At 51.3% G+C, this 11,368-nt stretch overlaps 1 long non-coding RNA gene across 2 annotated transcripts; it reads right to left on the reverse strand.

The window, feature by feature from the left end:
• Positions 1–9,454: 9,454 nt before the first annotated feature.
• Positions 9,455–10,820, reverse strand: LOC141371112 (uncharacterized). 2 transcript variants are annotated; one of them, XR_012375762.1, is made up of 3 exons: positions 10,689–10,820; positions 9,955–10,048; positions 9,455–9,837 (listed from the first exon to the last, which is right to left on the reverse strand). It is a non-coding gene; the product is annotated as an uncharacterized lncRNA (long non-coding RNA). The 2 variants fall into 2 exon arrangements; XR_012375763.1 differs by having other exon boundaries at positions 9,955–10,080; positions 10,689–10,810.
• Between the last annotated feature and the right edge of the window lie 548 nt (positions 10,821–11,368).

Genomic DNA, 11,368 nt, shown 5'->3' on the forward strand with positions numbered 1-11,368 from the left:
TGACTGTAATTACTGTCCTGCAGGAACCAACATTAAATTGGAAGTTTCTAGGGGCACCTGCATGGCTCAGTTAAGCGTCTGCCTTTGGCTCAGGTCATGATCTTGGGGTCCTGGGATCGAGCCCCACGTCAGGTTCCCTGCTCAGTGGGACGTCTGCTTCTCCCTCTCCCTCTGCCCCTCCCCTCTGCTCATTCTCTTTCTCTCTCAAATAAATAAATAAAATCTTAAAATAAATAAATAAATAAATTGGAAGTTTCTAGTCCTCCCATTTCCTAGAGCTCATCAGCCAGTGCCTGCCTCAGACCCTCACGGGAACTGACAACTTAAAACAGTACCGGGGGGCCCATCAGTCCCTTCTCTTTTTCCAGGACCCCAAAGCCCTTCTCAAGGTCTCATAGATAACACCAAAGTCCTTCTCTTTTCCATGACGCATGGTTGGACACTTCTGTCCAAACCTCTTCCTCTAGGTCATGACCACAGGGCAGACGCCTTTCTCAGTCAGCATTAAAGAGGTCTCTCCAAACACTAGAAGTGTTTTCCCACTGTGGGCAACTCTGCCAAGAGGCCGACAGGTGCAATACCCCCCACCTTTCCACCAGCCTTTTCCCCTTCCCACATCATCTATGGGATTCAGTCACCTGTGCTCAGGTCCGGGTCACCTGTTAAGGGCTATGTCTGTCCTTTCATCTCTACGCTTAGCTCTGAGCACCGGGGCCTGGCATGGAGCAAATGCTGGACGAAGATGCTCCAAGCTGCCCGTCCCTCATTGCTGGGGTGGGCAGGGGGCAGGGAGTGCTAACAATGTGGGAGAGCAGGGACCCCCACACATCGGTGATGCTGCTCATTCAGAGTTTCCGGTTCCAGAGCCCCAGGGGCTTCTGGGGAAGCATCTGATTCCAGCCCCTCCTCCCTGAGTATTGCTGGTCCCCACACCAAGACCGCTTCCCCAGAAGGTGCTTAGCTCCCTATTCCACAGCATGAACCCAAAGGCCCTGAGTGTGTACAGGTGTGTGCACAACACTGTGCATCTGTCATGGTCTCTCCAGGCCTGTTTCCCCCTCTGCAGACTGAGCTTCATAAATAGTACTCCTTCCAGGGGCACCCGGGGGGCTCAGTCGGTTAAGCATCTGCCTTTGGCTCAGGTCATGATCCCAGCGTCCTGGGACTGAGTCCCACAGCCAGCTCTGCACCCAGCAGGGAGTCTGCTTCTCCCTCTCCCCCTGCTCATGCTCTCTCTCTCTCAAATAAAGACAATCTACAAAAATAAATAAATAAATAAATAAATAAATAGTACTACTTCCAGTAGGCATTACTGTGGGGCTAAATGAGTCTTCCAAGCTGAGCACTTCAGAGGAGTGCCTAGCACACGCTAAGCACTCCGTGGCCATCAGCTGCTCTTACTACCTCCCGGCCTGTAGCAAGTTTATTTTCCGGCGTGGAGAAGGTGGACAGAGCCGCTGGTCATCTCAGTGTGCCTGGGACATGGGGCTAAGGATGCTCTCAGACTCACTGCGGGTTGCACTGGACACTTCCGTTCTCAGGAGCACTAGAGGGATTGGAAAGTCCCTGGGAAAAGATCCCTTTGCTCCAAGGAAGGAGCAACTTCAGGTTTTTAAGTGGAAATGACCTTGAAGGCCAGAACAGTGGGAGGCAAGTGTGCACACACACATCCCTTGCCTCAGATCCCCTGGCTTCAGAGGCAAACCCCCAAACTTCCCCTGACCCAGGCTCGGCCTGGGATGGAGCGAGTCTGGAGATAGTAGTAATGCAAAGAGGCGGGAAGACAGTCTTCTTCAGCGTTTGCATAAAACTTGAGTTTTAGAGCATTTTTTTGTTTCCAGAGAAGTCTTTGTGGAGGGTACTGGGTCAAGGATGCCTTTTCAAGGCATGTCTCACACCCCATCTGGAAGAGCGCCGCCAGGGGGCGCGAGGCTCCTGCACAGTGCTTCGCAGTAGGAGGGAAGCAGGAACACTCCCCGGCTGTCCTCCAGGTCAGTAAGAATTCTTTCCTTCCAGGGAGGGCGACTCGCTTGAGGCCTGGCGACCAGCTCTGACTGTGAGACCCGCACCAAGTTCCATCCCCAGCCCCATCTTCCTGTCCCCCAACCTCTCCTGGCTGGAAAGACCCTGTTGGAGTCCAGAGCCTCCCCGTGGGCCCCCAAAGGACCCGCTGGGACTCCGCCAGCCGGCACCATCCCCTACCAGGCAGCAAGCAAGACCCCAAGACACAGGCTGACATAAGCTTCACAAAATTCTCCGGAGCCGGCTGGCCTCGCCTACTACAGAACCAAATGCCAGGAAACTCCGGCTGGCCCGCCAAGCCCCCCCAGCCTGAAGGACGCAGGACTTGCTGACATGCACCTTTGTCCTTCGTGGCTCCACTCCCCCGCCCCACCCCCACCTGCACGGGGCACCCCAGCGCAGCATGGCGGGCTGAGTCCCTGAAGCTCCTAGCGCAAGGCCGGGAAAGCCAGCTCCAGCTGGTTGGGGGGGTGAGAGGGGTGGTCTCCGGCAGGGCCCCCATTTTCCACACACTGCTGGGGACACACCCGACGGTCCTGGATCCCTGGGCCAGGGGGCGGACCAGAGGGTACTGGGCCAGGCCATGAGCCGCTCCTTGTCAAAAAGGAAAGAGAGGTCTGGTCTTCCAAGCACAGGCCATAGTTCATTTCTTGGGGGGAAACTAGTCTCCCAGGGCTGCACTTTGCTTTTCTTCCCTCTTCCTGAAAGGTGTAGCATCCCGACACCTCTAACCCAAATCTATTTGCATCCGCTCAGGCCCCTGCATCCATCAGCATCACAACTCTTCAGCGTCCCATGCCACAACCAAGAGCGATGAAAAAGAAATCATATTCTTCATCAGGGGCTCTGGGGAAAGGCCCAGAGGAATCCCAGCATATCCATAGCAAAATGTCCCCTCCCCGTTGTCTCCCAGCCACCCCCCACCATCACCACCACCCACACCAGGGCAGCCCTACGTCTCCTCTTTCTCCTCTCTGCACTCTGTAGACCTCTCGCCCTACTTTGCCAGAGAGCCCGATCTGCTTCCACAGAGCCGGTCTCTCCTTCCTCCCCGAGAACCTGTCCTTTAAAATCCCCCTACCACAGGCTGCTTCTGGGGTTCCTCTCAACCCCATCTCAAGAGGCTCGTGAGCCTTGTGCACAGGCACCAAATTTTCCAGCTCCCCACCCCATCTTCGGGCGAATGATCTTGTCTGTCTTTACTTCTGTCACCCCTTAACTTGTGATGTGCAAGCCCATGTTTTCGAATGCAAAATAGACCCAAACACTTCAATTCTGGAAACTTATTGAAGGTCAAACACTGACCCAGCCATTAAAATTCCCCATGTTAGAGTAATTTACATTTGTATCTGAGAGGAAAACCTAACGAGCCCGGTAGACAGCATTTTATGGCTTTTCTCCATTAAGTCAAGTAGACAAAAAGGAAGCACCGTGGCCAAAGAGAACTATTCCCTCTGGTCTTTCTCCTTCTCCCAAAGAAAACAAAGAACAGAAACACCTGCACCACCCCTTTCCCCAACTTCACTTCACAGAGTTTTGGGAGCCCTGGCATCAGTGAGCACCCCCAGACTAAAAGTTTTCATGGCCCGGATCATCCAAGTCCCGCATTTCTGCAAGTTTTGACTTGAGCTGAGGTCAGTGCAGGACAGGGGCAGGAAATGTGCTTAAATGCTGACTGCCTGGAAGGCCTTTTCCATTTCGGAGTGTCGGCCGTGGGTCAGACAGTCGCAGGGAATGAGCTGTAAGTGGAGGTGAGTCTTTCCATATGTCTTGCATGAAAATTGAAAATGATCACCTAATGTAGTCCAGAATCCCTCCAAAACAGTTTTATTGTTTTGAAAAAGAAAAGGAAAAATGTGAGCCAGGTTGAACATCATGGGGTCTCTAATCCAAAGGAACAAAGCAGAACAATTCACCCCTGAAATGGAGTCAAAGAGGGACCCCAGTGGGTAACAGGTGGGGCTGGCAGTCCAAGCGGACATTTCATAAAGCACAATTTGATGAGGACAATGGCATGCGATAGTCACAGGAATTCCAAAGTTCCCATTTGCTGATGAGAGGAAAGGGGCTGCTGAACTCCTGAGAGATCTTTAAAATAATTTTCTCAGTATTTACTGAGGGATTTGATGTAAAAGGTAAAAAAAAAAAAAAAAAAAAGGATGGGGAAGATAATGGACAGCAATTTCCCCCCCAGGACTGGCAATCCACAGTAGAGTAGCTGACAATATTCTCCCATGCCCTGCACCAAAATACATCCTCTCCCCCAGATATGTGAAATTCCACTGTTAGAGATTCTTTCCTTTGTATTAAACATCCTCAACAATCATGAAAGGAAAACGTTTCTTCCAGATCCCTCGAAGACTGAGTTACATTTCATTTCCAGCCTATTCTGCTCTAAAGGAGAGTATGGGAGTATTTAGTTTCAGAATGAGTCAAGTAATTCTTTTTATTCCTAATTAGAAACGTGAAATGCTTTACTGAATGAAATGATGTAATGTCTTGGATTTGCTTTAAAATAATACAGAAGGTGAGGTAGTAGGGTTCCTCTCCCATACAGAAGCAAGACTGGCTAAGAGCTGATTATTGTGGAAGCTGAGTGATGGGTACATGGGAGTTCATATCTCATACTCTGGACTATTATATATGTTTGCAATTTCCATAACAGGATGTATTTATTTCAAAAAGGAAAACAACAAAATAGTGCTAAAAATTTAATATATTTTGGGGTGTCTGGGTGGCTCAGTCGTTAAGCGTCTGCCTTCAGCTCAGGTCATGATCCCAGGGTCCTGGGATCGAGTCCCACATCGGGCTCCCTGCTCAGCGGGAACCCTGCTTCTCCCTCTCCCACTCCCCCTGCTTGTGTTCCTGCTCTCGCTGTCTCTCTCTGTCAAATAAATAAATAAAATCTTTAAAAAAAATTAATATATTTTGTTGCATAATATGCAAAAGCTGTAAAAAATATTTGAGCTGGACAATTAGTCTTCTACAACCCTTTCCCTCCACCAGAGACTGCAGCTGGAAACAACTGGTGTCTGTTTTTCCAGATTTTTTTTTTTTTAATCCTAGGATTCTAAAGCCAAAAAGAACCACAGAAGCTATCTAAGGAGGTCTGGTGTCTTCACTTGTGAGGGAGCTGAGGTCTGGGGGGTTGGAGGGGAGGAATGAGTACAAGGCAGTCCAAACTGGAGTCCAGGTCCCACTGCCCCATGGTCAGTCTCCGCTGAACCCCCTTGGGGGACATGGTTCTCCAAACGCACACTTGTTTACTTCCCTAGTTCACAGTCTTTCTGTAGTGACCAGTGACAGACATGAAAGTCAAGCCCAAAGTAGGACGGCTTTTTACCCAAGACCAGAAGTAGATTCCACAGATCTCGGTGATTAAGGAAGGAAACCACCTCCCACTTCCTCCCTTCGGGGGACTGGACGATGCTACTTACCCTCTGTGGAGATCAACGTGGGACCCCCCGTCGCGCCCACAACCCAGGACCTAAATGAACAGCCCCAGGGGGGCAGCTGAGGCTACCACTGACTTACGAATCTGTTGAAGCAGAGAAGTTTGAGAGGGAAAAGCAAAATTCCAGCCCTGGATTCCAAGGACCCTTTGCTTGGGTGAAGAGGAACCAATGAGCTTAAGTAAACCTGAAGCTAACCCCCAGTGCATCATTGACATCCCACCAGACTAAACGATGAACCAGACTGGGCACGGTCATTCAGGCTCATGGGACATTTCTCTGTCCACACAACCAGACATGCTGGCAGATTCCCAGGCTGTCCCCGCCAAAAGCCACGGAGAAGTGAGTAAAGTCAGCAAAGAGTCCTCAAGCTCTATGATGCCAAGGCCTCCCCAGAGGTCACCTGTTCCACCTCGCCGTCTCATCATAACAAAGCTGCCTAAAGCCACGCTGGATATGAAGCCACGTCTGGCTGCTGAGGGCTTGAAGGAGCTTACAACTTTCTTCATCAACAGGCCATCCTGATAGGGAATTCTCCACTTCTGACCCCTGTGCTTTGTAGGACGGACAGAGACCCGAAGGGCATTTCTAGAGAGATTGATTACTCAGAGTTGCCACAACAACCTGTTGATCAGCTTCCTGTTGCTGCCGAAACAAATTACTTCACAATTAGTGGCTTAGAACAATCCAAATTCATGGTCTCGTAGTCATATGGGTCACAATTCCAGGCAGGTTTCCCTGGTGCTTCCACTCAGGGTCTCGAAAGGCCAAAATCAAGGTGTCAGCTAGCCTGGGTTCTTATCCTGAGACTCGGGGAAGAATCCACTTCCAAGCTCCTTCTAGTTGTTGGCAAAATTCAGTTCTGGGGGCTGAGGTCCCTGTAATTTGTGCTGGCCGTTAGCTGAGGGCCACTCTAGCAACCTAAGGCCATCTGCATTTCTTGTCACATTGCCAGGGGGACCGATTCTGGCTCAACAAGCCTCCCTCGTAGGAGATACTGGTGCACAGGAGCCTACAGGCTGAGCAAGGCCCATTCCCTGACTTCAAGCAGCGAGAACAGAGAGGGAGGCCTTTGAAGAGGGACACCAATGGGGGAGGCAGCCACAAACTCAGATGAAAACACCATGCAATCTCCCTCCTTTAACAAATCACCGTAATTTAAAGCACACCCCCCCCATTCTCTTTCTCTCTTGATACCCTGAAGTGTGTTGAAGGAGGGTGGGGCTTAGGAGACCGGCTTTGGGAAGGGGGGCATATCTGGTCCCCGTGGTCTCCTGTCCATGATGAAATCAGCCGAGGGAGCTCCACTCCCACACAGGCGCCAGGCTCCGCAGCTTCCTATGGCATCATTCTTCCCAAGAGCCTCTTTTGAGTTTGGGTTCCCCCGAAATCAGACCACATGGTCTGTTCTGGGGGGCTGAGGTCCCTGTATTTGGTGGTGGTCCCCAAAACCAGCAGGGGAGGGGGGGCGTGACCTGGCAGGCTACTGGACCTCAGTCTCCCTGGAAACCACAGACAATGACTCCATGTGAGGGGCTAGGGAGCTGGGGTATTGATCCCCCAGCTCTGTCAGTCCTGAGGTGAGGGCTGCCCCAGCATCATCTTCCCAGTTGTGGGAGCAGAGCTACTACAGAAATCCCTCTGCTGGAGATAGGCAGCAGGGAAGGGCCGTGGGGGTGGGGGGCACCCCTGCTTCTGCAGCAAGGCCTGGTTCTGTATGTCCCCGAGGGCTGCCTACGACAGGCTGGGAGACTGGAAACTCTGCAGGGCCGACTAAAGCCTCTTCTGCCCAGACCCATCCTGAGCTGGGTTGCCATGAGGCTCTGTTCACTTCTCCGAAGTCCTCCCCAGGAAGCACGGCTCAGAGGCCCTCTGCTCTCAGATGGAAAAGCTGTCTGGCAGTCAGGGTGAGGTCCATGGGGCAGGGATGCCGCCCCTTCTCAAGGACCCACAGGCATCTGCATCCCCCCTCTTCTTCCACTCTCCCTCTGCCCTCCCTGCCCTGGGCCTGAGGACCTGCCGCCTCACCTCAGGGAAGTGAGGACATCCTCTAGGCCCAGCACCTGGCAACCTGAAGCTGTTGTTTTTGCCAGGGACTTTGCCATCCCCCAATGGATAGGAAGTCACTCTGGCAGCTCATTGTCCCTGATATATACCCTCTCTTCTCTGGCTACAGGGAGCCTAGGAAGTGTCCTGAGTGAATGCGAAAGGCCCCTATGTACCAGGAAACACCGGAAATCCTTCAAATAATTCTTATCACACAGCCGTGCACCCAAGTGGCCAGAATCCAGGGTGAATATGGTATGTGCCCTTGTGAAGTCCTCCCCCAGGAGAGAGAGAGAAATTCCCATTGGAGGCAAGCATGGAGGCCTGCAGGAAAGAGGGGGAGTGTGTGAGCTGGGCCTAGAGGGACCTGGAGGGACGTGCTGGAGGAGCATCAGGGGCAAGCCCGGTGGGCCTCACCTCCCTTGGCCTGCACTTAGGGTCCTCAGGCCCGGGAGGCAGAGGGGTGATCTATACCCCTGCCTTGTCAGACAAGGCTGGAGAGACAAGACAAAGAAAAATGAGGGACGCACCCCATCAGGGAGGCTTCTGAAGCCACATCATTTCGGGATCCTTCACGGGCCAAGTGTAGGCCTCTCCGTGGGAACAGGAGGGGGGCGCCCCCCCCCCAACTCACTGAGGCCACCCAACCCAAGCTTCACTCGGGCCAGGACGCCAGGTGAGTCCCGGGCTCCTGTGAGGGGCGGGGGGGTGCTGATCTTCTACATGAATTCACCAGTGACGTGGGACCGACAGCCCCGGGATGCCCTTGAGGCGAGAGATTGTCAGAGAAGGAGGTGAGAGCCCGGGGAAAATGGCCGAGACAATGAAAGCACAAGCCACCCAGCCAGCATCTTGGTTTCTTAGGAGCCCGGTCTGCTTCGGAGCAAATAAGAAGGTCTGAGTTTTCTGGTTGTTCGCACTCAGAAGCTAAAGCCAAAGAACTTCCAAACATCTGGCTTTGACCACACGAAAGCCCCACCACGCCTGCTGGGGTACCAGTTAGTGATGTTATGGCTCCATCTACAGCCCGAGGAAGGATCTCGATGCGAGATTCCTCTGTGACAGCCTTGGAGCTGCACAGGCTCGTTGCAATTAATGCTAATAAGGCCCTTTATTCAACGCAGCTTTGGAACTACACTGGAAGTTATTTATTTCAGGCTGTGTCTACAACAGCAGCTGTTCAGAATATACCAGAAACCCTTTTAGCCAAAATTGGTTTGGAGTTTCTATTTTAAACCACTGTTTGTAATGAATTAAATGGAGTTTTGGGGTTTTTTTTCCTCCCCCAATTTTTTCTTTCTTTTTTAACAACAGAACAAATAAAAGCCCTTAAGATAGCAAGATCGAATTCTCTTTCATTCACCCAATAAACATTTAATTAGCACCTTCCCTGCATCCGCCTCTGTGATCAGCACAGGGCTCCGTCAGGCCAGAATGTATCCCCTAAGTGACTCATCAGAGAACTTCGGCTACTTCCTCTGGTTGGCTGGAACCCCCACATGGGTCAGGAAAAAGGCAAGGAGAAAGACCAGGGTCACCAGCAGAGATGGCACTTGGAAGGCCTTCAAAACCTAGTGACGTGAAATCCTTTGACTCATGACAAAATGGAAGCTGGAAGTCAGTTCCATAAGGGTGAGATGTTTGTCCTTTTCTATGTTTTTTCCTAGAAGTGTAATTAGCTTTTTCCTATTAAAAAAAGTAATACAAAAATAACTTCGTGCAGAGAACTTGGAAAACAAGACAGTAAGGAATAGAAAATCTAAGGCGTTAATAATCCCATCCACCAAAGATGACCACTTTGGCGGTTGACCAGCTTAACATGACCCTGAACTTTGTTTCTCACAGTGGTACTATATTCTCTCCAACAGGACACGAACATCCTTCCAAGTCACTGCATATTCTTCCGTGTGAGTTTGAATGGCTGCAGAGTATGCTTTCATATGAATGAACCAGAATTTATTTACCCCATGCCAGAGTCCCCATTTTTCACAATTAAAAGCTCTGTACAGATGATATTCCTTCAGATGAACCTCTGGCCATGGAAGTTCTGGGTCAGAGGGCACACCCCATGGAGGCCTCCGAGACAATACATCAAATTGCCCTCCAGGGTTGATCTCCTAGAACTTCACGTCACATCGGAACCAACATCTTACCTGGAGGAGGCCTGAGTGTTGGCCACTTCAGAAGGAGGTAAGCATGATGGCGATTAGTGTGTGGAGGGGACCCTTGCTGAGCCTTTCAGCTGGAGGGAGTGAGAGCAGTTCAGAATGGTTTTACTACATTCTCTACCTCGTAGGTGATTCAGACTGGAACGCCTCTGGAAGACAGGCAGTCAGACATGTTTGGGACCTGGTAAGGATTTAGTCAACAGAGCACTACCACAAGTTGGGCAGATGAAGGGAGAGGGGATAATGCTAGTCCTCATCACCCATACCTCACCACTTGCCAGAATTCAAGTCGCCCCTGGTTTATTCTTCCTTCTTCCACATCCTATCCACCGTTTGTGATCACAGGTGCTTCGCCTTGCCCTGCATGTTTTATAAGGTTGAGCTGGGCTCCTCTGGAGGCAATTACACTCGTTAGGTCTTTGAAAAAAAAAAAAAATCCTGGCACCTCTCAAATGTGAGGTGTGATCTAAGGAATTAATACACTGGCTTAGGGAAGACTTGTAGATCATTTTCTTTGGAATGGAAACATTCTTCCGTATGATCCCTCCAGTTGTTGGGTTCATGTGGGGTGGAAACGACTCAAAGGATAGTGACAAGCAGATCTTACACGAGGACTGCACAGCAAAAGTCATTTGGAGGGGTTAATTTTGAAAAGGGAAGGGGCAGAAATAACCAGCTTCAGCTGAAAAGGAGAAACTAAATTTTGTCTTTGCTCTTATTGGGTACCTAATTGACTCTCATCAGTCACGGAAAAAAAGGAAAGAATGTAGCAGAGAACCCCAGAACGTTAGAGCCTGATGTCACCTCTGGGTGGAAGGTGATGCAGAGACAAGGGTCACCCAACCAAGGTCACCGGGCTTGGGGGTGGCGGACGGGGATGTGCTGGAGCCCTGCCTTTCAGGCGTCTCATCCGTGTAGCAGAAGAGTCCTTAGGGAGCAAGAAGACCCCCGCCCCCAAAGGGGAGGTGGCACGAGGAGCCAGGAGCAGGAGAAAACAGACCGTACTCTTCGCCGTCTGAGTCACACTTCTCTTAGGAGAAGGAGATGAATGGTTGATTTCCACCCCAGGCGCCTGCCCGGCCAGCCGCTACACAGAGCAGGGCCGCGTGGGCGGACCCTCAGGGCCTCTCGGTTTTTATTGAATGTTCTCATCACCTTGACATCCTGGCAGTTTCCCTTTGCTGCACATGTGTCATGCTGAGAGTGTGGGTGAGGCTCAGGTTCTGGTTCTCGCGGAAATGGTGTTCTACCTGCCCCGGAATGTGGGCCCGCATCTTCCGGTATCCCCGGGGGCCTGTGCGGGGGAGCACCTGCGAGGCCGCGCTGCTCACCCCCCTCGCTCCCTCCCTCCCTCCACCCTCACAGTGAGGGCATGCCCTGGTAACACCCCCACCCCCCCCACCCCGCGGGAAGGCTTGAGGCAGTGAGGATCGCCTTATTACGGATAGACCGGAGACAGAAGTGATCGATACCCCACACTTTCGTGGCTCACAGTGGGACCCTTAAGCGTGCCAGACAAAACAACAAAGATCCGATTACACTGACAGAAATAACTTACATGGTCACATACCTTCTACCTGTCCATTTCCAAACGGGAAGGCCTTTCACTTCAAGCAACAATGGAATAAAATATTTTGAGGATGATATTTCAATAGGTCCAAGGACCTGAATACAGCTGAG

Source organism: Callorhinus ursinus, unplaced genomic scaffold (assembly GCF_003265705.2).
Source record: "Callorhinus ursinus isolate GAN/ISIS: 27379988/994484 unplaced genomic scaffold, GSC_fseal_2.0 scaffold56, whole genome shotgun sequence".
Taxonomy (NCBI): Eukaryota; Metazoa; Chordata; class Mammalia; order Carnivora; family Otariidae; genus Callorhinus; species Callorhinus ursinus.